The 6000-nt window shown below is 49.5% G+C and overlaps 1 protein-coding gene across 1 annotated transcript in view; it reads left to right on the top strand.

Annotated features, from left to right (window-relative positions):
- Positions 1-3211: 3211 nt before the first annotated feature.
- The window catches only part of NAA60 (N-alpha-acetyltransferase 60, NatF catalytic subunit), a 28122-nt gene continuing 25333 nt past the window's right edge, over positions 3212-6000 (top strand). Inside the window, exon 1 of the mRNA XM_070568637.1 lies at positions 3212-3848. The gene's annotated coding sequence lies outside the window, so the exon portion shown is untranslated. The remainder of the gene's footprint in view (positions 3849-6000) is intronic.

Below are 6000 nucleotides of genomic sequence, written 5' to 3'. Positions count from 1 at the left end.
CTGGTCCATCTACTGATAGATAGGTGAGTACAGCCATGGGGACAGGGGTCACCCAGGGTTGGCATGAAAGAGCTGTACCTGACTTTGTTCCTCTATGGGCCGAAAGAGAGCCTGGAGACCAGAGGGGAGAGGTGAACATTTAAATGCTTTAGTTTCTGGAGAGATCTTGGCTTTGGAGATTCATGGACTGCAGAGAATGTTAATTCTTATTTGTTACAGTATGCCTTCTTTCCATAATTAGCAGAGTAATTAAGCCATGCCTCTGGAAGGGCAGAGCCTGCCCATGTAGCTGGTAGCTTCCTTTGCTTCTCTATCTCTGGGGCTGGGAGAGGGTTTTGCAGCTGAGGAAACAGGAATTGAGCGCCTCCCTTCAAGCGCTCCATGGAGGACTGCCTCTGCTTGGCAGCTTGGAATATGGCTAGCCTGCAGGAGTACAGACTGCTGGCTCTCCCCACTGGTAGTGCCTCTAGGTATGTCTCTGCTTGACCCATAGCCAAAGAGTGCAGAGTCATGAATAGGCAAGAGAAAAATAAAAATATGCCTGAAGAAACCTTGTAGCCAGAGGAGAAGAAGCAGGCAACTCTGAGAATAGGCAGCTCCTGGTGAAACAGAACTTCGGAGGAGACAGATGACAGCTTTACCCAAATACAAAGACTGGAGGAGAGTTGATCAAGCAGAACTTTCTGGAACAGAAAAGTGTGCTTTTGTTTTGTTTTTTAATTTAAGTTCAGTAGCTAAATTGAAGAAGAAGATGGTCATCACAAAGCCAGTGGTCTGTTAGATCAAGTGGAAGCAATAGCTCAAAACATCAAAAAAAGAGAAAAAGAATCCAGGAAGGCAGACTCAGAGGACCAATCAGTTCTGAGCTTGGTGCTGATTAGACCTTTCCGAACCATTCCCTATGCCCAGGAGATACCCCATCCCACTTGCTTGGTTATCTGAGCCAATCACTGAGCCAAGGGAGCACCCGGCACACAATGGGAGAGGGTGGGATTATTTTAAGAGGAGGACTACCTTGAATATCCCTTGTAGTAACACATGGTACCTAACTGAAACAATTGTCCTGAGGATGAATAAGATCCTGTGTATGTGCTGCCAGGGCACATAGTAAGTCCTGAAAAATAGTTATCATTATTATTTTCTCATTTGGGTTTAAAAAGAGTGTTTTTAAAGTTTGAATGGATATATTTGCCCTTTTCAGTTTTGACAGTTCATCTTAAATGGTTATACAGAGACCCTGGAATCAACAGAAAGTTGTTCCTCTGTCATCATCTAGTAAGTGCTTCTCAACTTTAAGGTGCATATAAATCACCTAGGGATCCTGTTAAATGCAGATTCTTAGTTAAATGCAAATTCTGATTTGTCCATCTGGGTGAGGCCGGAGGTTCTGCACTTTTAACAAACTCCCAGGTGATGCTGATGCTCCTGGACCACAAACCACACTTTGAGTAGCAAGGACGTAGGTAGGGTTTTGCCTCTCCTGTGTGATTGGAGGGCCTTACCACTGCACCCATGTGCCATGGATGGGAACATGGGGAAAGGGGAGAGCGAGGACGAGGAAAGCAAGCAATTTCCTTTTTTTAACTCCATCTTTTTTATTTTAAAAACTTCAAACCTTCTGAGTATTTGAGAGAATAACGCAGTAAACACCTTCACCTAGCTTCATCAGTTGTTAACTTTTAAGTAATTTCCTTCTAAGGACATGACACAGAAGTTGCCTACATCACTTTCACTCTTGCACATTGGTGAAAACTTTGGCATACAGCCTCACCTTGCTGCAAGGGAGCTAAGAAATACAAGCCTAGCTTGACAGCTATTTACCTGCTATAGGGGGTGGGATTCTGTGACGACAGGAAGATATGATAAAGCAGTTATTTTAAAAAAGGAGGAGGAGAAGAAGAAAAAGTAGAAAAAGGAGAGGAGGAGTGTGGGACAATGGACAGTAGGGGACAATTAGCCACCTCTGACACACTACCTTGCCAAATCTTGTAACCAGTTGTTCTCTTCAACGTGAATTCTGGAAAGACTGGAGCTAAATTTGCAGCCCATCCCTAGAAAGTATGTAGGACTTCAAAGTATGCATTTTACACACCAACTTCACTCTTGACTGTCCTACCCTCATTTATCTTGCTGTATTGTGTGGATCTTTCTACTCAGTCTTAAATGATTTTTGCAATGAGTTTAATTACAAATCATTTAATAATGACACACTAAATATAATTGTGTAGAGTGCTCAAAATGTTCTGAATGGGCCCAAACATGGTTTACTACAGCATCTTTGCTTACAATAGCATGTTTGCAGTACTCAAACCTGTAACTCTATGGAGTTGTAAATAGTATAATATTGATTTCCATTTTGTCCAAATGATTTTTCAGCCTGTTTTAAAAAAAAAAATAGGCACTTACAGAAACTGTTATAAAAAAGGAAATATAAATACAGGTTGCTTTACACAAATCAAGATTCCACCAGCCACTACACATCATATTACATAGACAATAGATTATCCTTGTTTTATATTGCCTTGTTACACTACTCTTGATCTATTTATACCAATTACCTTCAAAATTTCTAATCTCTTTAGGTAACTTTCCTTGTCAAGAGGTTATTGAAAAGAATATGCTTTTTTTTTTTTTTTTTTTTTTTTAAGAAGATTAGCTCTCAGCTAACATCCTCTGTCAAGCCTCCTCTTTTTGCTGAGGAAGATTGGCCCTGAGCTAACATCCGTCCCCATCTTCCTCTGCTTTATATGTGGGACGCTGCCACAGCATGGCTTGACAAGCGGTGTGTAGGTCTGCACCTGTGATCTAAACCAGCAAACACTAGGCTGACCAAGCAGAGCATGCAAACTTTACTGCTGCACCACCAGCAGGCCCCAAAATAATATGCTTTTAACGTTTCTAAGATAGCGTTATTTAGACTTTTAATCTGTGATAATGTTTATTCTCTTGGATATGAATTAAATCCTTTTAGGGTTGATCATTCTGGCCTTTGGCTGTAAGCAGGTCCTTATTCCATCCTTTGGTTATGTGGACCATTGTAAGTTATTTGAAAGCAAGGAATAAATTCCTGCTTTAAAGTTATCAGATTTTGCTCAACACAGGTTCCCTAGCAACGAAATTTGAGTTAGATCTTATGATATAGACGCTCCTACAACGTTAGGGCAACTGACCTCTGCCCATTTACACAGCGACAGCCCTCAACGGTCTTTCTGCGGAGCCGGGTGGTGCTGCCCGCGAGCCCGGCTTGGGTCACTCCGTCACGCTCCCCTGGCTCGACACCAGGACATGCCCAAGCCCCAGACCCAAACGATGGGAGTGCTGGCCGAGACCTGGAGGGCTATGAGCGATCCTCGTTTTGGGGAGCCCGCCTTCCGCGCTTGGGGCGCTCAGCCAAGGCCAAAGAACTTGAGCTGGCGGGCTCCCAGCCGGGGCCGCGCCACCCGCGTCCAGGCCCGCAGACTCGGGGCGCTCAGGTGCCAGCCCGCCTTAGCTCGGCGCCTTCGCCGGCTCTCCGAGCCTCAGCAGCACACGCGCTCCCGGCCCCACCGCCGTGGTCCCCGCCTCTCCACCCGCGGTCCCAGCCAGGCTGCCCGCTCCTAAGATGGCGGCGTCGGCGTCGGGGGGCGGTGCCCCACGTGGGGGCCGGCGGCCAATGGGCTTCCGGTCTGCGCCTCCGGCCCGGCGCGGGAGGCGGAAGTGCCGCGGGCCGCCGCCTCCGTCCGGGCTGCGGCCCCTGCCGGTTACATAACTCGTTGCGGGCTCCGCGCGGCCCCACTTCCCGGCTCCCGGCGACCCCAGGATGCGCTGAGCCCCACGGCGTCGTCCGCTGCCGCCGGCTCCCGCCCGAGGTGAGGCCCCGCGACTCGGGCCTGCGGGGAGGATGCCGGGCCCGGCCGGGGGCGGAGGCCGGACGCCGGGAGGCGGCAGCTCGGGCCGGGGCGGGCGGGGTCTCGGGGGCCGGGCCGGGGGCCCTGAGGTGGCCCTGGCGGGGCAAGGGACGGCCGGGCCGGTCGCTGGAGGCCGGGGGGCGGCCACGCCAGCCGGAGCCCGGACGTCTCCGCGGGGCTTCAGGCCGGGCCGGCCCCGGGGCTCGCGCCGGCCGGGGGCGAGGCGGGCAGCGGCCCCGGACCCCGGGGTGCAGAGGGGCGCGGGTCTCAGCGTTCGGTGGGCGCCGGCCCTTCTGCCTGGGGCGCCTCGGTGCCAGGCCCCGGGACGAGTTGGTGGGGAGTTTGGAACCAGAGGGCAGCGTGCCCCTCGCTCCCGCCGAGTCCCGCTCGGGGCGAGGGGTCTGGCCTTCGCTCAGTTCAGCGCTTTGTCGCCGCCTGTCCCGGCCTGGCCGCGGCTTTGGTACTTGTTGCGCGGATTGTAGTTGTCTGCCCGCCTACGAACTCCTGAAAGCCGGGGCCTGTGGCTTGGTCGTCTCCGCGTCGTCTTCAGCTGTACATTTTGGTATGAGGACAAATCAGTTCCTTACGTTTCTGATAGTTTACTGACAATGCAGAGCCTGCACCAACTCTCACCTCCTCCGCCGAATTGGGCACTTCCCAAGAAAGAGAGGGAATCTATAGCTTTTGTGGTTTGTCCCCCTGGGAGAATTTTCAGAGAGGCTGTGGGCCTTCTCTGGACCACCAGCAACAAATATCTGTGTGCCCCAGCAGGTGATGGAGGCCAGGACCTGGCGACGAGGCAAGGATTTAACTCTGCAATAAATGTGGACATTGGCTGCTTCATTGATCTGTTTTCACTTGCCGAGTCCTTGAGCCCTATGATTTTGTTACTCGTTTGTCCTGAAGGAAGAGGATCACAGCCCCACACAGTAGTACCAGGAGTGCTTGTTAATTGAAGTGTTGGAATTGGAGAGAGCATTGAAGGTTGCCGATGTTTTGCCAGAACGCTGAAGGCAGAAAACCTCTAGTTAATGCTTAACTGACTGAACCCGGAAAGTTACGTGATTCCTGGCCTTGAGTAGAGATACCACAATCCCTGTAGTACTTTGTGATGTAGAGATAAGTTTGAGAAGTTCTTTGGCCAATAGTATTGGCCTGCGAGGCAGGAGGAAGGGGAGTCTTGAACAGCATTGAATTAAAAGAGGCTGAAGCAGAAAAAAAAAAAAAAAGATTCTTTCTCTCTCACACACATGTGCACGCACACACACACACCCTGAATTGCTGAAACTCAAAGGTGGCTGGAATATGAGTCCCAGTCATCTTTCCAAATGGATGGATCATCATGGCAGTGCACATAGGTCTTCATCTCACCTATTCTAGGATTTTGCAGCCATCAGAATTAATGTGCAAATTGGCTCTTTGAGAGTGCACTGTGCGTGAGTTCCTTCTCCATTGGGCCATGGTTTGCTGGAGTTCCATCCCACTGAGCTTGCACTGGATGTCTGTGAGGGCGCTTAAAACCTGAAGGTAACAAAGTCAAGGCATAGTCTGGTATCAACAAGCCAGAATAAAAAATACAGACACTTTTTTAAAAGGTCTGTGTGTGTCTATCTTTAGCCTCTCCCAGTTGTAACTTGCAGTGACTTTATTTATTTTAACCACACCCACTCATAGACTTCAGATATGACTTGTTGAAGTTGCTTAGCAACAGCATGCCTCTGTCTGGGATGGAAGAAAATTCCTGGATGTTAGGAGATTTGAGAAATAAAAGATACTTAGACCTGAAAGGAGACTGAAAAGGATAATGCTGTCGCTGCTGATTGATACTGTGTCCTGGAGACTGTCCAAGCGTCAGTGTACCTGTTAGCAGCAGTGTGGCTTCTGGCAGCCTGAGATGTGTTTAGACCAGGTTGATACAGCATCATGACACTACAGCAACCACAGGGAACACAGTGTAGAGAGGAATCCTCAGAGCTCGAAATTCAGGACAGTGCATGTCTTTGCTCTGCTGAAATAGCCCACAAGTCCCACTTCGTTGGTGACAGCTCTCTTACCTGAATAGAAAGCTGACTGCTTATCAGGCAATGTTTTCTGTTAAGTGGTGGCTCCTCCA

This window comes from Equus przewalskii, chromosome 12 (genome assembly GCF_037783145.1).
Source record: "Equus przewalskii isolate Varuska chromosome 12, EquPr2, whole genome shotgun sequence".
Lineage (NCBI taxonomy): Eukaryota > Metazoa > Chordata > Mammalia > Perissodactyla > Equidae > Equus > Equus przewalskii.
The sequence above is the reverse complement of the archived record's forward strand: the minus strand, read 5'-3'. Positions and strand labels throughout refer to the sequence as shown.